This window comes from Dryobates pubescens, chromosome 42 (assembly GCF_014839835.1).
Source record: "Dryobates pubescens isolate bDryPub1 chromosome 42, bDryPub1.pri, whole genome shotgun sequence".
Lineage (NCBI taxonomy): Eukaryota > Metazoa > Chordata > Aves > Piciformes > Picidae > Dryobates > Dryobates pubescens.
The window spans coordinates 407396-431540 of record NC_071653.1 but is presented as its reverse complement, the minus strand read 5'-3'; the positions used below and the strand labels follow the sequence as shown (position 1 = coordinate 431540).

At 51.8% G+C, this 24145-nt stretch overlaps 2 protein-coding genes and 1 long non-coding RNA gene across 3 annotated transcripts in view; 2 read left to right on the top strand and 1 right to left on the bottom strand.

The window, feature by feature from the left end:
- Nucleotides 1-24145, top strand: part of LOC128899265 (zinc finger protein 91-like) — a 385675-nt gene that overhangs the window by 286425 nt on the left and 75105 nt on the right.
- LOC128899252 (olfactory receptor 14A16-like) overlaps nucleotides 1-24145 on the bottom strand; it is a 131998-nt gene that overhangs the window by 70334 nt on the left and 37519 nt on the right. The gene's annotated exons all lie outside the window — the stretch shown is intronic.
- LOC128899263 (uncharacterized) lies at nucleotides 4203-5317 on the top strand. The gene is made up of 3 exons (XR_008463058.1): nucleotides 4203-4237; nucleotides 4633-4707; nucleotides 5184-5317. It is a non-coding gene; the product is annotated as an uncharacterized LOC128899263 (long non-coding RNA).

Sequence of the window (24145 nt, the reverse complement as noted above, 5' to 3'; positions counted from 1 at the left end):
CTGGGAACAGGATCTGCTGTGCAGGTGCCTTGGGTTTGCTTGGTCTGATGGCAAATTCAGCCTTCAGAAGGGTCTGGATTCTTTTATTCTCTGCCTCAATAACCTCTTCTTCTATGTTGCTCCACCCAGTGATGTCATCAACGTACTGCAGGTGCTCCAGAGCTCCACCCTGCTCCAGTACAGTCTGGATCAGCCCATGGCAAGTGGTGGGGCTGTGTCTCCAACCTTGGGGCAATCGATTCCAGGGGTACTGGACACCCCTCCAAGTGGAAGCAAACTGTGGCCTGCACTCTGCTGCCACAGGGATTGGGACACACACATTGGTGGTATCAGTTGTTGCACATCACTTTGCTGCCCCTATGGAATGTGATGGTGTTGGAGTACCCTCTGCACTGGGGTCTGCCAGAGCTTTAGACTGCCATGAGGCTGCTGTGCCTGGCCACTGGAGCCACACAGCCCAGAAAACTCCTCTGTCCCTTCTCTCTGCCCAGCTGGAGACAGGACCCTTTACTTCTGGTCAGCATAGGCAGGGTTTGGGTTTTGTAACTGCAGAGCAGAATTCCCTTCCTCCAGGTGGAAAGTAGGAGCAGCCCTTCTGCTCCACCCAACAGACCCTTCAGCAGCACTTTTCCTGGGTCCATGTCCTCTGGCTGTTGGTTTTTCTTGCACTTCCTATCCCCAAGGTTCCAGTCCCCAGGTAGGTTCGCTGTGCCACCTCCTCATGTCCTCCATGGTCACACAGGGTGGCATGTGGTGTGTGCCAGCAGTGCCCTTTCCCTTGAGCAGAAAAAGCCTGACCCTTAACTGCAGAGACACAGCTCAGTGTGAGAGAGGAAGGTATCCTCTTGGAAATGCTGGGACAAGGGCTGGGACACAGGCTTGTGGGGAGGAGGTGAGATTCCCTTGCAGTCCTGGAGGGAACTCCAGAACACCAATCAGCTCACAGCACAGTGTTGATAGGCTCAATAATTCATCCCTGAGCCACTCAGCTCTGACAAAGAGCTCCCAGAGCAGGAGCTGTCACAGTGACCATCTGCCAGGTGACTGCCTGCTCTTGGGCAGCTTCCAAAGCAAACTCTCAAGTCTGTTGCCTTAGGCCTTTGCACAGCTGCCCCACAGCAGAGCTCTTGTTTAGTGTTAGTGTCCTGTAAAGAGAGACCAATGGCCCTTCAAAATGCCACAGGAGGTCAGTGCTGAAGGGGCTCTTTGTGCCACAGGCCCTGGGCACTCACAGCTGATCAGAGGTGCTGCAGGAACAAACATCCTTCCTCTTGCCAGGGCAGCTCTGTCCCCACAATTAGCTCCAAGTAGCTGCCTGGGCACAAGAGCCCTCTTCATTGTGACCCATTGTGGATGGCCACATCCTGCTCAGGGATAGTGCTGGCCTGGGCCAAGGATAAGGGCATTGAAAGGACACTCAAGGACACACAAGGGCCTTGGGCGAGCTGTGGTCAAGTTCCAGCCAGGGACAGGGCTGGAGCCAGAGTCTTGTTGGGGCCAGGGTCACTGGGACCTACCGTCCAGGGGCAGCTCTGGGGAGTGGGACCCAGGTTGTCTGGGAGGGCTCAGTGGCCCTAGGCATTGTCAGGGTGAGGGCCAGGGCAGAGGATATTCCCCTCTGGTCTCTGCTCTGGGGAAGCTGTGGCTGCAGACTGGACCAGTTTGGGTCCTGGAGTGCAAGGGCAATGGGGCGGGCTGGAGCTGAGCACTGCAACCACCCCAGCACTTCCCCTAAACGAGCTCTCATCTCCCAGTGGTCAGCACCCCCCAGTGCTCCCCAGCAGTGCTTCCAGTCACTGAAGATCTCAGTGTCGTGGCTTTAAGGCACTGGGGTGTCTTAAACCATACCTTACAGGCCTCCTAGATAGGTCCCAGAGGGGGACCAAAAAGTGCAGTCTCCTGTTATTTCATTCCCATAAGCCCTGCATTTCTAGAAAAACTGCCATTTCTGTTTGGGCTTCCATTTTTTGTACCTCTCTGCTCCCAGGGGGACAGGTGGAGCTTTATCTTGGGCTTGTGCAGGGCACTCAGGCTTGTTCAGCCTTGGCCATGCTGCCACTTGGGGCCTGGAGTGGCCTGGCTTGCCCTGGAGCTGGCAAGCAGAATTTCTCTGGTGGGGGGAGGAGGGTGCATGTGAGGCCTGGGTGTTTGGCCTGGTTTGGAGGAAGGTGGTGTGAAGCTTTGGCTTAAGGAGGTTCTTGGAGAGCCATGGCCGAGGTGGATGATGGATTTTGTGCTGCTGTATGCAGTTGTGATCGATACTTCCACTGCCACTTCTTTCTTTCATAGCCAGCATGGAGCATTGTCCTTTACTCCTCTGGGAAGGGCTGAAGAGCAGCTGTCTCGCTCCTCAAACCAAGACACTCAGCCACTTTGCTGTCCCTATTGCCCAGGCCACCAGTTGTCCTCCCATCTCCCAGTGTTCTCAAGAAGAGGAGTCAGTCTCAGCCCCAAATGTACCCAGGGGGCTGGAGAGGTGTCAGGGATGGCTCTTAGTGACCCTGGGTTTGAGTTTGGTGTCATCTCTGGAGCGTTACTGGGCTGAAAGACTGAGCTGGGAGGTGAGGGAGACTGGAAGGTGGCAGTGCTGGGAAAGGAGAGGCACTGGGGAGGGTCTGGCTTTTGGAGTCTTCATGTTGAAGCAGTGAGTGGTCACTGCTGTCAGCAGTACTCTCTCCACCCCACCCCCCAGTGCCCCTGGATGCCTGGGCTGTTAGATTTGCAGCTGCCCCATGCAGGAAGCTGGAGAGATGCCGAGGAAGGTGGATGGATCCGTGCCAGAGGTGAGGGTGACTCCGTGCCAGGGCTGGGCTTGTTGCCAGGGCTGGTGCCACTGCCAAGCCTGCCTTTGCCCTGAGGGCTCTTAGGAGGAACAAGGAGGAGTCCTGGGAGGGATAAATCTGCCCCTCACCTTCCCCAGCTTCACCCAGGACTCACCACACCGCAGAGGAAAATGAAGGTGGCAGTGGTCAGCGTGGCTCTGCTCTTCACCATCCTGCTATGCACCCCAGCAGATGCCAAGGTAAGACTCCAGTGCCACAGGGAGGGGCTCATGGGGAGGGGCTGGGGATGGGTCGTGGCTGCATGAGATGTGGAATGAAATGGTAGTGGTGAGGATGAAACCCCTTGACTTGGCCTCTCCCTTTCCCAAGCAAGAGGCTCCTCCAGGCTCCCCTGCCTCTCCTGGCAATGCAGCTCTCTCCCTCCCACAGCTCCATCTCTTCCCTCCACTTTCCCCACAAAGCAGCTTCTTGTGCCCAAGGCCTGAGTCCCTCAGTGAATGCCTGGAGCTCTTCCCTCCCTGGGAAGGTCCAACACCAAAGCTGGGAAGGCTCCCACCACTTTCTTCTCTTGGTGACCCCACATCCCTCCCTTCTGCAACTCCCCATCCCATGCTTTTGCTCCCCTCAAACATCTTCTGCCTGGGATCTCCTCCATGTCCCATCTAATGTCCCCAGATGCCCTCCCTTTGATCTCTCCCAACGCCTTTCTTTCCATCTTGTCCCTCAGCCCTTTGCCTTTCATCCTCTCCATTGCAGTAGTCACCCCAAATTCTCTTCCTGCCATACCCATTCCCAAACACTCTCCCAGTCCCCTTGCTTTTGTCCTCTGCAGTCCTCTTTCTTCTGCCCCCACCAACCAGCTCTCTTGATGTCCCCATGCCACCTCATCTTGAATTCTTTACCTGTCAATTGCATCCCACACTGTCCTGCCCCTTCAACACTCCAGCCCAGACCATTGGGGTCCATTAATTCACCCCAGTGCTCTGTTGTTGGAACCCTTCTTTCCTTAGCCTCATCCTCTTTGGAGACCCTGAATTCCCTACACTGTCCTTGTCTCCATCCCCAGCCCTGGCCCCTGCAGGGAGAGGCATCCCAGGGGAACTTGGAGGAATCAGGCTAAGGGGAGCAGAAGGCATTTTCCCCTTCAGACCAGAGGGAAGCCTTTGGCTTGCTGGGACTGAGGACAGCTGTGCCCTACTCAAGGCCCCACTGAGGTTCCTTCCAGGTCACCTCTTTGCTCTTCCTCCCTAGGCACTGCTGGAAGACATTGAGGAAAATGCTCAACTGGATGTAAGTAGTGAGGTGGACTTGGAGGGCATCCAGTCTGGGGAACTGGAGGGCATTTTGGCCCTCCCATCTCTTGCTGGGACTGGAGGTATCCCAGTGACCAGTGAGGTCTCATGGTCTCTCTGCAGGTGAATCTAGCCAACCCTGAGCCACTGAAGAGTGTCAAGGTGGGTACCACGAGTTCTGCTGGGCCCACACCCTCCCTTCCCATGGCCACAACACTCCAGAGCATCCCAGGGTGCTCCAGCACACCCCAGTGCATCCCACTGCAACTTCAGAGAATACCTCAGCACCCCAATGCTTTCCAAGGGAGGACCTCTCCCCCAGAGCCCCCTTTGCATCCCCATCCATCCCAGTACAACCCAGTGCACCCCAGGATGCCCCAGTACACAACCACACAGCCAGGTGGGCCCCTTCCCAGGACCCTCACTGCCTTCTGTGCACCACCATCCAAGCTCATCTGCTCCAGAAGCAACTTCCCCAAGGACTCCATTGCTTCCCCCCATCCTCCCAGCACACCCCAGTGCACCCAGACTTGTCCCTAACCTCCCTTTCTCCCCAGCTGCCTGCGGTCGATGCCCTGCTGAAGCGTGTGCGCCAGAAGCGCCTGGCTGTAGCTGCTAAAGCTGCTGTCTAGGTGAGCAGCACCAGGGCATTCCTAACCCCACAAAGCATCCTGGGCCCTGGGGCAGCCCTGAGCCCTCTGGGGTGGGCAGACCTTAGGTGTGAGAAAAGGAACAGAGGTCACTGTCCCTGATCCGTGCCCCAGGGTACACAGCACAGAGCTGGCTCTGTGCCTTTGCTTCAACTCAGTAGGGCTCTGCAGACCCAGAGGGTCACTGTGCAGGCCAGGCAGAGGCTTTGGTGCCACACAGACCCCCACAGGCACAGTAAGAGCTGGGCAGGGCTCTGGGAGATTTAGGGACATCCCAGGGTAACGACACACTGGGCAAGGGGCTCTGGTGACATCTGGATCTCAGGAGAGCCAAATCCTGTCCAAGGCATATTGAGAGCTCCAATTCCCTTCTCTTTCCCCAGGTCTCTGCAAAGAGACATGGTGGGGACAAGGTTCCTCTTATGTCCTAGCTGACCCTGGGAGTCTCTCTCTTTCAGGACTGGAACTGCTGGTGACACCTCTGTCCTCTCCCCCTTCAGAGGAAAGAGGAGATGATCATCCCTGGATGTCCCCACCTGATCTCCTGGGAGCCCTGGGCCGTGTCCCTCTCATGATCAATAAACCCCCTCAGCAAAGCTACACTCTGTGTGTCCAGGTCCATGTTGCCCCTCCTCTGCCATTGCCCCAACACCTGCATCCTCTGGCAGCACCATGGTGAGGAGCAGACTGGCAGAGGGCAGGTCTGGGAGCCTGGATGCCTGGGAGCCTCTGTCCAGAGAAGGTTCCCCTGGAGCATCCTGTCATGAGGCTGGGAGATGCAGGCAGCCACAATGCCAGGCCTTGGGCACGTGGTGTTTGGGAGGGGTGAAACGCTCTGGAGTTTTGGGGTGAGGGCAGGTGAGGAGCACGGAGAGGCAGCTGGGACCCCTGGGTCCTCTGCCCCACTCTGGCAGGGGTGGTGGTTCCCTGTCCCATGGGCTCAGCACTTCTGGGCTCACAGGAGATTTCAGAGCCCCATGCAGGGCTCAGGGGCCTTCCTGGCCCTCAGCCCACACTCTTCTCTGGGGCACCCCAACGCAGACCAGGAGGGCAGGCCATGGGCACAAGACACTGGTTGGATGCTCCTCTGTCCCCTGCCCTGTGTGGCCCAGCTTTGGGGACTTTGTGTCCATTCTCTGGGCTGTGCTTTGGTCTCTCCAGGCATGCACTGAGTTACCAGCGACTGTCACGGCGGCAATGTTTCCCTCACCGCATGGCATGTGGTGATCCCAAGGGTCTTTTCCAGCCTCAATGGTTCCATGATTGCATCATTTCATCTCTTCAGTGGGGTTGACTTCAGGGGAGTATTTCCCTGGATGCAGAGGGAGACCTTAGCATCCCCAGAGCAGCCAAATGCAAAAGGAACGGTGGGCAGCAGCTTCCTGTGGCTTATCCCTGGGCTGCGGGGCAGGGACTGGAGCTGTCATCTGGGGGACCAACAGGAAAAGGGGAAACCACAACTGGGGCCTAACAGTACTTGAAGGGCTGATCAGAAAGCTGTGGGCCTGGTGTGACAAGGCAGGGGCTGATGGTTTGAACTGAGGGAGATTCAGACTGGAGAGAAGGAAGAAATGTTTGACACTGAGGGAGGTGAGAGCCTGGCCCAGGTTGCCCAGGGAGGTGGGAGATGCCCAATCCTGGAACCATTCCAGATGAGATTGGAGGGGGGCTTTGAGCAGCCTGCTCTAGTTGCAGATGTTCCTGATCATTGCAAGCAGGTTGGTCTCTGTGGTCTTTAAAGGTCTCTTCCAACCCAAATCATTGTATGATTCTGTGATTCTTTGGGATTCTTGAGGAGAAAGCATGGAGAGGTGTCCTGGCTTGAGCCGGAATAGAACCAACTCTGTTCAGGGATCTGACTGCTCAGCTCAGTCTCTGCTCAGTGCCAGCACTTTCTGAAGTTCAGAGCAGGTTTGCACAGACAGTGGCTGCCTCTGGCAGTGAGAATGCTGATGTTCAGAGTTACTGCCAAGGACTGGTGTGCAGGCCGAGGTCACTGCTCAATCTTGTGTCCCAGCTTGGGGATGCAGAGTAAAAGGCTGCACTTGCAGGGAGGAATGGACAGGAGAGGTGACCCTGAACTGATCAACAAGGGATTCCACTCCATCTACATCACGCTCAGTGTAAAGCTGAGGCATCAGTCTCAAGCTGTGCCAGGGGAGGTTTAGACCTCCGAGCGAGTCATTCGTCATTGGAATGTGCTGCCCAGGGAGGTGGTGGAGTCGCCGTCCCTGGAGGTGTTCAAGGGGAGATTGGACGTGGCACTTGGTGCCATGGTCTAGTCGTGAGGTCTGTTGGGACAGGTTGGACTTGATGATCCTTGGGGTCTCTTCCAACCTTAGTTATACTGTGATACTGTGATACTGTCATCACCAGTGTGAAGCCTCTTCCTCAGTGGCCAACATCCGAGGGGGACTCTCTTCTGCCTTCTGTCACAATCCATGAGTTCCTATTACAGTCTGAAGGGGGAACTTCAGTCTAGTCCCTGACTGCAAGGAGTGAAAGTAAAACAACTTACTGGTACCCACTGGACACAAAAGAAAATAATGCTAAGGTGTATAGAAGTGATTGGCTTGCTAGTGGGGATAGAGAGCAGTGTCACAGCAGATTGGTCACAGACTCCAATATGATAATTGAAGAGGCTCATTAAAGCATCTGAGGGCCCTTGTACATGCCCCAAATAGCTGCTGTAACCCAGTGTTTCTTTGGTCTCAGCCATTGAAGCTCTGCCTGGAGAGATGAAGAGTTGTGTGAAAGAGCTGAAGGAGGAATTTAAAAGCTCCATATCCAAACTGGCAAAGTGGGATGAGATGACTCCTTCCTTCTCTGAACAGACAAAAGTTTCAGCTGTCAGGAGCAGACATCCTGCTAGGAGGCCAGTTCAAACTAGGCAAATCTTAACTAGACAGCAGCAATCATGTGGGAGGCTTTGGATAACCCTGCATGACCAATTTAGTGAGAACATGACTAAGAGGGATGGATAGTCCACTGCTGTCCTTTTCAAGAGTGTGGGAGCTGCAGAGTGGCAGAGGCAGAGGTAGCTACCAGAAGGGTAGCTGCCATTACCTCGGTTTCCCAGAACAACTCTAATTGCTCCAGCAATGGCTCTAACACTAATCACTGTGCCAACTGTACGTGCAATGCTCACAATTAGGGGTGTCCTGCCTCCTGCCAGGGGGACAAAAGGGATGATGAAGATAAGAGAATTGCTCAGGAGGTATTCATTCAGTGGCCTGGCACTTCAAAATTTCTAAAGTACAAGGCCTTGGTTGACACAGGAGCTCAGTGCACCAGAGTATCATCAAATTATCAAGGGTCAGAGTCTATAACAATTTAAAGAATCACTGGTGGGTCTCAAGATCTGACTATGTTATAGGTTTAAATAAGTTTAACTGGGAAAGAGTGGAAGAAACACTGTTGGAACAGGACCAGATGCACCTTGTATTTTGAGAATTAATTTCCTGAGAGAAGGGTGTTTCAAAAACCCTAAGAGTTACAAATGGGCTTCTGGAATAGCAACTGTAGAAATTGATGGAGGAAAACTGAGGTCTATTAGGCCTGAACTCTCAGATGAATAATCAGTTGTAGGAGAACACGAGACAGAGGGTGTGAAACTGCCAGTTGCTTCTCAAACTGTGCATCACAGGCAATACAGAACCAACCATGATTGGCTGGTACCCATTCAAAACTTGAATGGGCACCACTGGAAAACTGGAAAGTCAGAGGGTCATCAGCAAAACTCATTCACCTTTCAACAGTCCAATTTGGCCTGTGCAAAAACCAAATGGAGAATGGTGTCTGACAGTTGAGTTCCTGAATGAAGTAACTCCACCCATGAGTGCAGCTGTGCCAGACATGTTGGAACTCCAGTATGAGCTGGAATCCAAACAGGCCAAATGGTTCTGCCACCATAGACATTGCTAATGCTTTCTTCTCTATTCCCATAGCAGAGGAATGCAAGCTTCAGTCTGCTTTCACCTGGGAAGGAATCCAGTACACATTCAATCATTTGCCGCAGGGGTGGAAACAAGTTCAACAATTTGCCATGCAGTGATCCATGGTGCTCTGGAGAAAGGTGGTGCTCCAGAACACATCCAGTTCATTGATGACATCATCATCTGGGGTAAAACTGCTGAAGAAATCTTCGAGAGAGGTAACAAAATCATTGACATTCTCTTGAGAGCTGTTTGGCCATTGAGTGAGACAAGGTGAAAGGAGCTGCCAGAGAGATTCAGTCTCTGGGAGTGCGATGGCAGGATGGACGCCTGTAGTGGTTTGAGCTTTAGCTGGGAGTTAAAAGCCCAGATAGGGAAAAGGCTAAGAATCTCTCCCCCACTTCCCCTCCTCCCCCCAAAACAGACAGGCGGGACAAAAAAGGGTAAGGAGCAAATCCACTAAACAATAATCTGGAGTCAGCCTGGAAGTAGAGAGGTGAAGAACTTTTCTTTAAACTATATATATATATATATATATATATATATATATATATATATATAAAACAATAACAGGAAAGGTTCACAAGGGGCAAGGAACAAGGATGGATGGGAAGGGGACAAGAAAGAATAATACAAAACCAGTCTTTCTCTGAGGAGGTGCGGAGGCAGCAGGGAGAAGGATCAGGTCCGGCCACGTGGCTGAGGAGCAGGAGGGCAGATGCAGCAGCTTTCATCCAGCAGAGGCAGGAGCCAAAAGGAGAGCCAACAGCTATGACGTCCTGCTTTTTATACCCTAGCTGGGCAGGGAGGGGGGAGTGGAACAGACTCAGCTTCCTAGGGGAAAACGCTCTGCAGGGAGGGTGAAGTACCTGCAAGCCCTCCACCCAGCTTTGCTCTGCTAGCAGGTTGTGGGTAGCTTCCAGGCTTGTGCCTGGCTTCTGGGTTTGGTGCCTCCGGCGCAACCTCATCCGCCTTTATAACAAATACAGCCATAGCTGTCGGCACCTGTGCTACGTGTGATTTATTAGTTCCTCATCAAAAAGAACTCACCAAAACAGATGGCCAAGGGTTTATCTCTACACCGACTCATGGATGGTAGCCAATGCTCTGTGGGGTTGGCTAAAGGACCAGAAATAGAATGGTTGGCAGAGAAAAGGAAACCTATTTGGGCAGCTGACCTGTGGCAAGATATTGCTGATCGAATCCAGAGAATTCCGGTGAAGGTGAGACACATTGATGCTCGCATCCCTAAGAGCAAAGCTACTGAGGAACAGCAACACAACCATCAGGCAGATCTAGCTGCAAGAGTTTCTCAAGTAGACACAGACTCTGATCTTGATCTTGACTGGAAACACCGAGGTGAGACGTTCTTAGCTCGGTGGGCTCACAATTCGTCAGGACATCAAGGCAGAGATGCAACATACCAGTGGGCTCGTGACAGATCCATAGACATTTCCATGGATGCTATCACACAAGTCATCCATGACTGTGACATTTGTGCTGTTATTAAGCAGGCAAAGTGAATTAAGCCCCTGTGGTATGGTGACAGATGGCTCAAGTCCAAGTATGGTGAGGCCTGGCAGATTGACTACATCACTCTACCACGTTCTCGTTCTGGCAAGCAATACGTGCTGACTAAGGTAGAGCCAAACACTGGATGGTTGGAAACTTATCCAGTTCCACATGCAGCTGCACCTAACACCATTCTGGGTCTGGAGAGACCCTCCCACAGTGACCCCCTTGACATCCCCCAATTGGCTTGGGGAGATCTCTTAGGGGAAGGTCACCTATTCCTGATGGCTGAAACATGGACCCATTCTGAAGGAGAATCCGACCCCTTTAACCCTTCCACTCCCCACACCCAATGAACAGGGTTATTCTTCCCCTGTGTAGACAGCACCCTCTTCATCTTCTTTACCTTCAGGAGCTTTCTGCTGGCCAAGTTCTTAAAGGTTACAAGGTGCCTTGGAGTGCAGCTCCACTTGCCCAGCTGTAAAAGCAAGAGTGAGATGGTTCACCCTCACTTGTGATGTCTCTATCATGATAATAACTTCAGGACTGCAGCCCAGGGACCGGTGCACACAGTAAGAAGGATCCTGGTCCAAGGTGTAAAGTCCCACAGTGATCAGCTCAGAGACACTGAAAGGGGACAGCAAAAATTAAGAGCACAGTGCATGGGGAAAGGGTTGGTGGGGTAGGCTGATCTTCTTGGACTGTGTAAGGATGTTGAAAAAGAAAAAAGTGAGAGGGGGAGAAGAAGATGAATGGGAGTGAGAGAAGACAGGACAGTGATCAGGGTGGCTCAGGGTACCTGTGAAGCAGCCCTGCACGTGATGTGAATTATGGAGAACCTGAGTGCTGTCTGTAGTGCTGACATGACAGTGCAGGGATGAGAGTGCCATAGGCTGGAAGGGACCTCAGGAAGTATGGAGCCCAACCTCCTGCCAAAAGCAGGCTCCTGACATGATTCACTGCTCTGTCCAGATGGGTTTTGGAAACATCCAGGGATGGAGCTGCTGCATACTCTCTGGAAAACACCTTCTAGTGCCTGAGTGTTCTCACATTGCAGAGTTTCTACCCACATCCGGCCTGATGCTCTCATCTCCCATTGCTGCTTCTCTCTGTCTTTTGTACACCTGAAAATGTCTTCTTGGAAACCTTACCATAGGCAATTACACTGCTACAGGTTCCCCACAAGACCTTCTCCAGGCTGAACCAGAGCAGTTTCTTCAACCTGTCCTCATAGAATCATAGAATCAGTCAGGGTTGGAAGGGACAAGGATCATCTAGTTCCAACCCCCCTGCCATGGGCAGGGACACTTCACACTAGATCAGGCTGGCCAGAGCCTCATCCAGCCTGGTCTTAAACACCTCCAGGGATGGGGCCTCAATCACCTCCCTGGACAACCCATTCCAGGGCTTCACCACTCTCATGGGGAAGAACTTCCTCCTCACGTCCAGCCTGAATCTCCCCACCTCCAGCTTCATTCCATTCCCCCTAGTCCTATCACTACTTGAGAGCCTGAAAAGTCCCTCCCCAGCCTTCTTGTAGGCCCCCTTCAGATACTGGAAGGCCACAATTAGGTCACCTCGGAGCCTTCTCTTCTCCAGACTGAACAGCCCCAACTCCTTCAGTCTGTCCTCACAGGAGAGGTGCTCCAGCCCTCTGCTCATCCTCGTGGCCCTTCTCTGGACACCTTCCAGCACCTCCAGATCCCTCTTGCAATAGGGGCTCCAGAACTGGACACAGTGCTCCAGGTGGGGTCTCACCAGAGCTGAGCAGAGGGGGAGAATCACTTCCCTTGCCCTGCTGGCCACACTTCTCTTGATGCAGCCAAGGATCTGATTGGCTTTCCGGGCTGCAAATGCACACTGAGAGCTCCTGTTGAGTTTCTCGTCCCCCAGCATCCCCAAGTCTCTCTCCTCAGGGCTGCTTTCCAGCCAGTCACTGCCCAGCCTGGATTTGTGCCTGGGATTGCCTCGACCCAGCTGCAGAACCTTGCACTTGGTCTTGTTGAACCTCATGAGGCTGGCTTGTGCCCACCTCTCCAGCCTGTCAAGGTCCCTCTGGATGGCATCCCTTCCCTCCAGCCTGTCTGCTGCACCACACAGCTTGGTGTCATCAGGAAACTTGCTGAGGGTGCACTCAATGCCGCTGTCCATGGCACCCACAAAGATGTTGAACAAGCCTGGTCCCAGGACTGATCCCTGAGGGACTCCGCTTGTCCCTGGCCTCCACTGGGACATGGACCCATTGACAGCCACCCTTTGGGTGTGGCCGTCAAGCCAGTTCTTTACCCATCTAGTGGTCTGCCCATCAAACCCATGTGTCACCAGCTTGGAGACCTAGATGTGGTGCGGGACAGTGTCGAAGGCTGTGCTCAGGTCCAGGGAAACGACATCAGTTGCTGCCCCTCAGCTATTAAGGTTGTGACCTGCTCATAGAAGGCCACCAGGTTTGTCAGGCAGGATTTGCCCTTGCTGAAGCCATGCTGGCTGTTCCCCATCACCTCTTCACTATTCTTCTGAGTCAGTAGCACCTCCAGGAGGATCTGCTCCATGATCTTTCCGGGCACAGAGGTGAGACTGCCTGGCCTGGAGTTCCCTGGTTCCTCCTTCTTACCCTTTTTGAAAATGGGGGCAATGTTTCCCCTTTTCCAGTCTGTGAGGACTTCCCCAGACTACCATGACCTTTGGAATAGACTAGAGAGGGGTTTAGCAACCTCATCTGCCAGTTCTCTCAGTACCTGTGGGAGGCTGATCCAGCCCTTGGCCCTTGGCTTTCTCTTCCATGGAACAGGCAGGGAGGATGGAGAGATGTCAGTGAGGGGGGTGAGAGATTGAGGTGAACTTGGAGAGAGGACTGGGTGTCTTCAAAGGAAGAGCTGCAGCTATGGGACACCATAGTGCAGGCTGTGGTGGGGACCACTGAGGGCTGAAGCAAAGCCTAAAGCCCTCATCAGAGATGACCTCTTCATCACCATGGCTGTGGCCATTGTCTCTGCAACCAGAAGGTAGCTGAACTTCATTCACAAAGACCTCATTGTCTCCTTGTCCCAGCCAGCAGTGTCACACCATAGACCTGCTCCAGGCGGGAGTCGTCTCTTTGCGCCGCTGGGGCTCGTGATCGCTACATCACCCCCGGCTGATTTAAACGCGGTTTGCAGCCGCGCGCGAGGCTCCGTCCGTCGGGCAGCCCGTATTGTCACGGTTTCGCTAGGGTTTTGTTTTGGGGTTGTTTTTTTTTCCCCTTTCTTTTCCTAGTGGGTGCTGTGGTAAGGGACAATCATGGTTGTAACTCGTAGCAAAAACTCCCTAAAAAAGTCAGTGTCGACCCAGACTGAGGAAGAACATAAGCAGGTAGCTGTCCAGGTATCTGGCTGCAGAGAGTGCTGGAGCCTGGCTCTTGAGATGCAGAGTAGTAGGGGTAACTCTTGCATAAGGTGTGAGCAGATTGACTACCTACTTAATCTGGTGGCCAGACTAAAGGATGAGGTTGCTAGTCTTAAAAGTGTAAGGAAATGTAGGGAAGAGTTGAACCGGAAGAGGAAAGAGATAAACCAGAGGGGGAAAGATATGAACAAGAGTAAGCAGGCTCTGCAGGCTCCCACAGCAGAGGCTGGTTACCCAAAAAGCAGAGGGGAATGGACACAGGTTCCTCTCAAAAGACACAAGGTTAAGCCTCCTTGCCTTCCCACACCTTCCCCACTGCTCTTGACAAACAGGTATGGGGCACTGGAGATCGAGGGTGAGGTGGTCCTGTTGCCATCTGGGGTTCTCCCTGAGGCTAAAGAGCCTAAGGGTAAACAACCTAAGGTTAAACAGCCTAAGGCAAAGCAGCCTAAGGTTAAACAACCCTCCCCTGGCATCAGGACCTGCTCCCTCAAAAAAAAGAGGAGGGTAATTGTTATTGGCGATTCACTTCTGAGGGGAATGGAGGGCCCCATTTGTCGGCCAGACCCATCTCATAGGGAACTCTGTTGTCTCCCTGGAGCCCAAATTAATGATGTTACCAGAAGGCTGCCCGGGCTGGTACAGCCTTCTGACTATTATCCTTTGCTACTTATGCAGATAGGGAATGATGATGTTGTAATCAGAACTCCCAGGGCTATCAAGAATGATTTCAGGGCCCTGGGAGATCTGGTTGAGGGGTCAGGTGCTCAAATAATTTTTTCCTCAATACCCTTAGTTGCAGGAGGGAATACCACAAGGAACAGGACAGCAGCCATAATCAACAAGTGGCTTAGAGGCTGGTGCAGACAAAAGAATTTTGGGTTTTTTGATCTTGGTAAACTTTCTACTGCACCAGGCCACCTGGCAACAGATGGAGTACATCTGTCCCAAAGAAGGGGAAAGATCACAGTATATGAGAATGGCCTGTCCCCCAAAGGTAAAAAGATTCTGGGGAGGGAACTGGCAGCTCTCATTGACAGGGCTTTAAACTAGTTTCAAAGGGGGGAGGGGCTGAAACTAGACCCCTCAGGCAAGAGTCTGGGGGCAGTAAGCTAGGGTCAGAGGCCAAACCAGCAGCCCAGCTGAGGTGCATGTACACTAATGCACGAAGCATGGGAAACAAACAAGAGGAGCTGGAAGCCTTGTTACAGCAGGAAAGTTATGACGTAGTTGCCATCACAGAGACGTGGTGGGATAGCTCACATGACTGGAGTGCTGCAATTGATGGCTACAGGCTCTTCAGGAGAGATAGACAAGGAAGAAGGGGTGGAGGGGTGGCCCTGCACATCAGGGAGGCACTAGATGCCATTGAACTAGAGATTAGGGACGATCAGGTTGAATGCTTGTGGGCAAGAATTAGAGGGAAGACCGGCAGGGCAGACATCCTGGTTGGAGTATGTTATAGACCACCCAACCAGGAGGATGATGTCGACAAAGCATTCTATAGACAGCTTAAGGCTGTCTCAAGATCTCCTGACCTTGTCCTTATGGGCGACTTCAACCTGCCTGACATCTGCTGGGATCTCAACACAGCAGAGAGGAGGCAGTCTAGGAGGTTCTTAGACTGCATGGAGGACAGCTTCTTATCCCAGGTGCTGCGTGAGCCTACCAGGGGCAAGGCTATGCTTGACCTCCTCTTCACCAACAGGGAAGGGCTGGTGGGTGATGTGGTGGTCGGAGGCTGTTTAGGGGCCAGCGGCCATGAGATAATTGAATTTTCGGTATTTGGTCAAACTAAGAGGGGCAGCAAGAAGACCTCCACTCTGGACTGCCGGAGGGCGGACTTCAGGTTGCTCAAGGAAATAATTCAGAGGGTTCCTTGGGAGAAAGCCCTTAAAAATAAAGGGGTCCAGGAGGGCTGGACCTACTTCAAGAAAGAACTGATGAAGGCTCAGGAGCAGGCTGTGCCAGTGTAATGGGTTGGGGCAGATCCCCTCCCCACCACAGGCAGAAATAACGACTCAGACAAACGGATTGCAAAAGTGATGAAAGTTTAAATAGAAAGCGGTGAATGTTACAGAAAACCCAAAGCGCAGTGACAAAGAAAGATCCCATCCCCACCTGAGGGTGCATCCAAAACCCCCAGGGCTCCTTCTTCCCCCTCCCTCTGCTGGGCTAGTCTCAGCTGGCCAGGCCTGAGACTGCCCATCCCCCTGTGGCCTTGGGCCCAGTCAGGCCCATGGCCGGGAGATCTCTCCCCCAGTTACCAAGTCTCGGAGAGGGAAGGAAAGAGGAAGTGCCAGACCCCACCGCAAAATTTATAGTGGTGCAAGGGATTATGGTAGAAATACCTAACTTCCTGAGTCCACCCACTGGGATGGACTGCTGGACACAGGAAACACCCCTGTAACAGAGGGCACCCAGCCCAAACTACGACAGGAGCCACCCCTTATTTCATACCATAATCTCTGCACCCAAACACATCATCAGATCAGAAAACTTCTGATGACATGTCCGGCGGAGTCCATATCTTCATCTGGGCGTCCACTCAACCAGTCTCTCATTCAGGCTCAAGCATCAGTCCATTCCAGTTGTTGTTCCTCATGTGATGGAACCTCCCAGCGACGCAGTCCTTCTCCTGCAGCGTGAATTCCTTGTGGACTCTTTGGGACATCCTGGTCACCTGGAAATACCTCACAACTTCTCAGCCAAGCCTTTACTCTCCTATTCAGCGGCAAATTCTCCACCCCTGGGGCAGGCCAGTCGGAACAATCTAGCTCCACGACTGCCTTTTTCAATCCATCCAGGGTGCCGCAGCCAACCGCTTTCACGCGGACCAAAGCTACACGGATGCATGTCAGAGGCACTCCGCACCCCGCACTGGGCGCTCGCGTACCGAGGCAGGACAGCATCCGGCTGCACAACCTCCACCCCCGGAAGAGGGAGGAGCTGCGCCACAGCCCGCTGAAGAAGCAGGGAGGCGGAGCCAGGTGCTCGGCGCCATTTTCGGAACACGTCCGAAAACACCAGGGAAAGATTTACAGCTGCCGCCGCCGCCTGAACGCAGCCTGGCTCGGGCGGTGCCGCCGCCGCCGCTTGAACGCGGCCCGGCCCGGCCCCCGCCGTCTCTGTCGCCGCGATGCAGAGTCCGAGTCACCTCCAGCAGTCGCTTGCCCGCTCGCCACGGGTGTCCGCCCCCCGCAGCGGCCGCGGGCCGACCACGCTCTGCTTGCCGCTGCCCCTCCTCCGCTCCCTGCCGCTCCGCAGAGAATGAGGAGAAGGCAGGTCTCGCCTTCTTAGGCTACTCGAGCATTCTTAAGCCACCCTGGGCAGAAAGTCACAGAAAGAACCACCCCTCGCTGTTCCCAAGCAACAGGGGGGAATTCCATGCCATCAGCCACGCACCAGGTATCCTTCTGCAGTCCACAGGAGTTCACACAGTCGCCCCGGTAACACAAAACCTGAGCCCCAGCTTCTCAAACCCAAACCGACTCCCAGAACTAAATTTAAACTCTCCATCTTTTGCAATCCGAGCTGCAGTTGGCCCCACGTTGGCGCGCCAAAATTGTAATGGGTTGGGGCAGGTCCCCTCCCCACCACAGGCAGAAATAACGACTCAGGCAAACGGATTGCAAAAGTGATGAAAGTTTAAATAGAAAGCAGTGAATGTTACAGAAAACCCAAAGCGCAGTGACAAAGAAAGATCCCATCCCCACCTGAGGGTGCATCCAAAACCCCCAGGGCTCCTTCTTCCCCCTCCCTCTGCTGGGCTAGTCTCAGCTGGCCAGGCCTGAGACTGCCCATCCCCCTGTGGCCTTGGGCCCAGTCAGGCCCATGGCCGGGAGATCTCTCCCCCAGTTACCAAGTCTCGGAGAGGGAAGGAAAGAGGAAGTGCCAGACCCCACCGCAAAATATATAGTGGTGCAAGGGATTATGGTAGAAATACCTAACTTCCTGAGTCCACCCACTGGGATGGACTGCTGGACACAGGAAACACCCTTGTAACAGAGGGCACCCAGCCCAAACTACGACAGCCAGTGTGCCGGAAGAGGAGCCGCCAGGGCAGGCGGCCAGCCTGGCTGTGTAATGAACTTTTAACAGAACTAAGGGAAAAAAAGAGGGTGTATCATCTTTGGAAGAAAGGGGAGGCAACCCATGGGATGTTTAAAGAGGTTGCTAGGTCATGTAGAAGGAAAATTAGAGAGGCAAAAGCACATTTGGAAATCAAACTGGCCTCTGATGTGAAGGACAACAAAAAGTCCTTCTATAAATATATTAATAGCAAGAGGAAGGGCAGGGACAACCTCCACTCCTTGGTTGACATGGAGGGAACTGTTGTATCACAGGATGAGGAAAAGGCAGAGGTACTTAACACCTTCTTTACCTCAATTTTTACTAGCGGGAAAGAACGTCTACCAGACAGCTGGCCTGCAGAGCTGGCAGAAGGAGCCAGGGAGCTGCATAATTTCCCTGTGTTCCATGAGCAAGTCATAGGAGCTCTCCTTAGCAGCTTAGATCCCCACAAGTCCATGGGACCAGATGGGATCCATCCTAGGGTGCTGAGAGAGCTGGCAGATGAGCTGGCCAAGCCACTCTCCATGATTTTTCATCAGTCCTGGCTCACTGGAGAGGTCCCAGAGGACTGGAAGCTGGCCAGCGTGGTACCCATCCACAAGAAGGGCCGGTTGGATGAGCCAGGGAATTACAGGCCTGTCAGCCTGACCTCAGTGCCAGGAAAGATCATGGAACAGGTCATCCTGAGTGCAATCACACAGCACTTAGAGGATGGCCAAGGGATCAGGCCCAGCCAGCATGGGTTTAGGAAGGGCAGGTCCTGCCTGACCAACCGGATCTCCTTCTATGATCAGGTGACCCGCCTGGTGGATGTGGGGAGGCCTGTGGATGTAGTCTACCTGGACCTCAGCAAGGCCTTTGACACTGTTCCCCATTGCAAACTCCTGGCCAAGATGTCAGCCCATGGCTTGGATGGGAGCACACTGCGATGGGTTAGGAACTGGCTGGAGGGCTGAGCCCAGAGAGTGGTAGTGAATGGTGCCACATCCAGCTGGCAGCCAGTCACTAGTGGTGTGCCCCAGGGATCAGTACTGGGCCCCATGCTCTTTAACATCTTTATTGATGATCTGGAAGAGGACATTGAGTCCATCATCAGTAAATTTGCTGACGACACCAAGCTGGGGGCAGGAGTTGATCTGCTGGAGGGTAGAGAGGCTCTGCAGAGGGACCTCGACAGGCTGGGCAGATGGGCAGAGTCCAACGGCATGAGATTTAACACATCCAAGTGCCGGGTTCTGCACATTGGCCACAACAACCCCATGCAGAGTTACAAGCTGGGGTCAGAGTGGCTGGAGAGCAGACATTGGAATGGGCTGCCTGGGGAGGTGGTGGAGTCGCCATCACTGGAGGTTTTCAGGAGGAGACTTGATGGGGTGCTTGGTGCCGTGGGTTAGTTGTTTGGGTGGTGTTTGATTGGTTGATGGGTTGGACGCGGTGATCTTGAAGGTCTCTTCCAACCTGGTTTATTCTATGTATTCTATGTATTCTATGTATTCTGTTGGCCGCCCTTTTTGGCTCCTGCCTCTGCTGGATGAGAGCTGCTGCATCTGCCCTCCTGCTCCTCAGCCACGTGGCCGGACCTGATCCTTCTCCCTGCTGCCTCCACACCTCCTCAGAGAGAAGACTGGTTTTGTATGATTTTTCTCTTGTCCCCCTCCCATCCATCCTTGTTCCTTGTCCCTTGTGAACCTTTCCTGTTATTGTTATACAGTTTAAAGAAAATTCTTCACCTCTCTACTTCCATGCTGACTCCAGATTATTGTTTTGTGGATCTGCTCCTTACCCCTTCCCTCCCTCCCCCCGCCCCGTTTGGGGAGAGGAGGGGAAGTGGGGGAGAGATTCTCAACCTTTCCCCTATCTGGGCTTTCAACTCTGTGGTCGTTTGAGGCTGTGCCTTTAAGAACAAACACTGCTGGAACACACTGGCTAATGTTTTTGGTACTAGAACCAAAACATTCTGATATTCTAAACGAATTTCATTGGTTGATAAACAAAAATTCAGCTTTAGATTGTGAAGCGGTTGGAAAATTTTTTTCTCAGTTCAGTTCGGTTTGGGAGTTGGGGGAGTTTGGTGTTTCAGCCTGTTCTCCCTGCCTGCTTCTTCTGCGAACTGCTGGACTTGGCCTTCAGATAAGCAAACACTAATCCTGCATGGGCTTTTGAAGCTTGCTAACAACTCTTTTCCTTAGTAACTTGCCTTTCTCTCTCTCTAACCCCTTTTTGGGGAAAAAGGGAGGTAAGGGGGGGAGAGAGGGGGTTCCAAAGAGGGGATCCCTCCCTGAGGGAGGGATTTTTGTTGTGTTATTTGTCTTTGCTGTGTATTTCTGTGTATATATTGTAAATACCTGTATATATTGTGTTATATATAACCTGCTTTCCATATATGCTTGTAAATATATAGCTTTTGCTCTTCGACTGAGTTAGCTGTGGTTTCTTACTCTGTGGAGGAGGGAGAGCTAAGCCCTCTCTCAACCTACCACATTTATTGGCTTCCCAACTCGGGGCTTGGTGACAAATTAGTTTGATTTATTGCTTGCTTAAGTCGAACGAGCAAACATGAAGGTGTTTTGGCTTTTTGAGCGTCTGTTCTTCTCGGTCTTTGGTGTATTGATCTACAAGTATTGCCTGGGTATGATTATCGATAAGATAGGTAAATATATAATGCAAAAATTATATTTGTGGTTTAAGTACAAGATTCGGCTTCTGTATGATCAGTGCCTGGAATTCTTTTATGTTAAAAAGTACAGGAATGTTACATCTAGCACACTCCCTATTGAGATAAAAGAGTTTAAGATTCCGCTCGGTGAAAGGGTAATTTTAAGTGATGGCTGGGATCCAAAGCTGATTTTCTTGATGTGTGTAGTCCTGCTGATGATGATAATTAATGTGTATTTGTTGGTAGCACTGTACCGGGAGAAAAAAGTGTCCAAGGCATGTTTTGTTATAAAACGGAGGGTTAAGAGACGAAAACGCCACCCTAGCTCTGTTTCAGGAACATCCAGTGAGGATGATAATGGAGAATCTGTGTCAGTTAAAGATAAAGCTAAAAAGTCAATCGGCAAGGCAGCTCTGAATAGCAATGGTGATGATTCTGGCAAGCAGCCAGGGGCTACAGTAGCCCCAAACATGGCGGCTCCTGTGTCCCAGGCAGCCACCATTAACGAGGCAAAGTCATTTCCTCCTTCTTCCATGGCAGGAGCGGAAGCGTCCTCCAAAGCAGCTAATCTGTCTCAAAGCTTATCAGCTTCTGATAATAAGGCAGCTGGAAACCCAAACACAGCTCCAGTAAAGCAAGTAGCAGTTTTAACAACAAGGAAGGGTAAGACTAAAGCTGATTCAGGAGCTGACGGGGATGCACAGCAAGGTTCTTCTGCTGGGGAGGAAGAGAAAATCTGTCTTAAAAATATAGCTGAGTTATTGAGATCATCAGAGGATCGAGATGCATCTCTTGGTAGGACAGCAGCTGGTGGTGGTGCCTCTCAGCTTAAAGGGATCCTTGAGAGAGTGACAGAGAGGTTGTTGGGACCACAAGTTGAGGAACAGGAGGCAGAGGAGCAAGAACAAGATGACATAACCGACTGCTCTTCACCACGTGAGGAGCTTAGAAATGTGAGAAAAGACTATCTCAGAGCAGATAAGGAGCCAGTTCTCGCTTGGCTTGGTAGATGCTATGATACAGGTGCTCCAGCTCTAATGGTTGGAGACAAGTCAGCAGCCCAGCTAGGAACTCTCTCAAAGGATAATGGAATAGATAGACATCTAGGCAAGGCTCTCGGTAAGGTTAATCTGTGGATACGCCTTCTAATGGCGGTTCTCATGAGATACCCTTCCCGAGATGATCTTCCATGGAATCCTAAGCCCTGGACTACCATAGATGAGGGAATCAAGCGTCTGAGAGAATTTGCTGTTAGAGAGGTACTCTATGGTGAACATGAATCTCTGAATCCTGATGATGTTCCTGTAGGAAATGGTCTTACTAAAAAGCTCATCAAGCTTGCTCCTTCTAATTATGCAAACATTCTGGCAAGCAGAATTGTAGCAAGAAATTATGGTGGAGCTCCTCTTACGGTTGGCCAATTCACTGATCAATTGAGACAATTGGATGATAGCATGACACGTGTTTCTTTGGTTTCAGCCATTGAAACTCTGTCTGGAAAACTGGAGAATTGCATGAAAGAGCTGAAGGATGAATTTAAAAACACCATCTCCAAATTGGCACAAAGAGATGATTCCAATTCTTCCTCCAGGTGGGTACAGGTTTCATCTGTGAGGAATAGACATCCTCCAAGGAGGTCATTCCAAAACAGATCAAACCAAAACAGACCACCAAGGCAGTCACGTAGGACTATTTGGATTACCCTGCGTGATCAGTTTGGTGAGAACATGAACAGGTGGGATGGTCAACCAACTTCTAATCTTTTCAGGAGACTGAGAGAACTGCAAAGTGGCAGAACCCGAGGTAGCAATACCAGAAGGGTAGCTGTTACTTCTACAGTTCCCCAGGACAACTCTAGTAGCTCCAACAGTGGCTCCAGTTCTAACACTGCACAGTGTGCTCGTTGCACCTGTGGACATGTTCCCCATAACTAGGGGTGCCCTGCCTCCCGCCAGGGCGAGGAGAGGGGTAATACAGATAACAGAATCTATTGGGATGTGTACATCCAGTGGCCTGGCACTTCACACTTTCAGAAGTACAGGGCCTTGGTTGACACAGGAGCTCAGTGCACCATATTGCCATCAAATTATCAGGGATCAGAGTCCATAACTATTCTGGGAGTCACTGGTGGATCTCAAGAGTTAAGTAAAGTGGAGGTTAATATAAGCTTAACTGGTAAACAATGGAAAAAGCATACAGTTGTGACCGGACCTGATGCACCTTGTATTTTGGGAATTGATTTTCTGAGAGAAGGGCGTTTCAAAGACCCTAAAGGTTACAAATGGGCTTTTGGAGTAGCTTCTGTAGAAATTGATGGACAAAAACTGAAGCTGTCTGCTAGACCTGAGCTTTCTGATGAATCTGCAGTTGTGGGACAACACAAGATTCAGGACATTAAGTTGCCGGTTGCTTCTCGGACTGTGCATCACAGACAATACAGAACCAACCGTGACTCTTTGTTGCCCATTCAGAATCTGATTCGTCAGTTGGAGAGTCAGAAAGTCATCAGCAAAACTCATTCACCTTTCAACAGTCCAGTGTGGCCTGTGCGAAAGCCGAATGGAGACTGGCGTCTGACAGTGGACTACCGAGCCCTGAATGAAGTAACTCCGCCTATGAGTGCAGCAGTACCAGACATGATGGAACTCCAGTATGAGCTGGAATCCAAAGAGGCCAAATGGTATGCTACCATAGACATTGCTAATGCCTTCTTCTCTATTCCCATAGCAGAGGAATGCAGGCCTCAGTTTGCTTTCACCTGGAGAGGAATCCAATACACTTTCAACAGACTGCCAATGGGCTGGATCCACAGCTCCAGCATCTGTCATGCAGTAATCCATGATGCTCTGGAGGAAGGTGGTGCTCCAGAACACATCCAGTTCATCGATGATATCATCGTCTGGGGTAAAACTGCTGAGGAAGTCTTCGAGAAAGGTAACAAAATCATGAACATTCCTCTGAATGCAGGTTTTGCCATCAAGAGAGACAAGGTGAAAGGTCCTACCACAGAGATCCAGTTTCTGGGAGTGCAGTGGCAGGATGGACGCCGACACATTCCAGTGGATGTGGTAAATAGAGTCTCTACCATGGCAAATCCCACGAACAAGCAAGAAACTCTACGTTTCTTGGGGATAGTGGGATTTTGGAGACTACACATTCCTGGATACAGTCAGATTGTCAAACCTCTGTATGATGTGACTCGAAAGAGGAACAGTTTCCACTGGGGACCTGAACAACAAGCAGCCTTTGACCAGATAAAGCAAGAAGTAGTCCAAGCAGTGGGTCTGGGACCTGTGCGAGATGGTCCAGACATTAAGAACATTTTGTACACGGCTGCAGGTGACAATGGTCCAACCTGGTGCTTGTGGCAAAAAGCTCCAGGTGAGACACGTGGACGACCTCTTGGTTTCTGGAGTCGAGGTTACAGAGGTTCAGAGGCTAATTACACTCCAACAGAGAAAGAGATTCTAGCTGCCTATGAAGGAGTGAAAGCAGCTTCTGAAGTAATTGGAACTGAGTCACAACTTCTCTTAGCTCCCAGATTGCCAGTTTTGAATTGGATGTTCAAAGGCAAAGGTTCCACACCACATCATGCCACAGATTCCACCTGGTCTAAGTGGATGGCCCTGATAACACAGAGAGCTCGAATGGGAAATCTTGAAAGACCTGGTCTGGTGGAGGTGATCTCAAGTTGGCCTGAAGATACCAACTGCGCTAAACCTCCAGAGGAGAGAGTAACTCGTGCTGAGGAAGCTCCTCCTTACAATGACCTTTCTGATGATGAAAAGAAATATGCTTTGTTCACAGACGGTTCCTGTCGTCTCGTCGGGAACAAGCGAAGGTGGAAGTCTGCTGTGTGGAG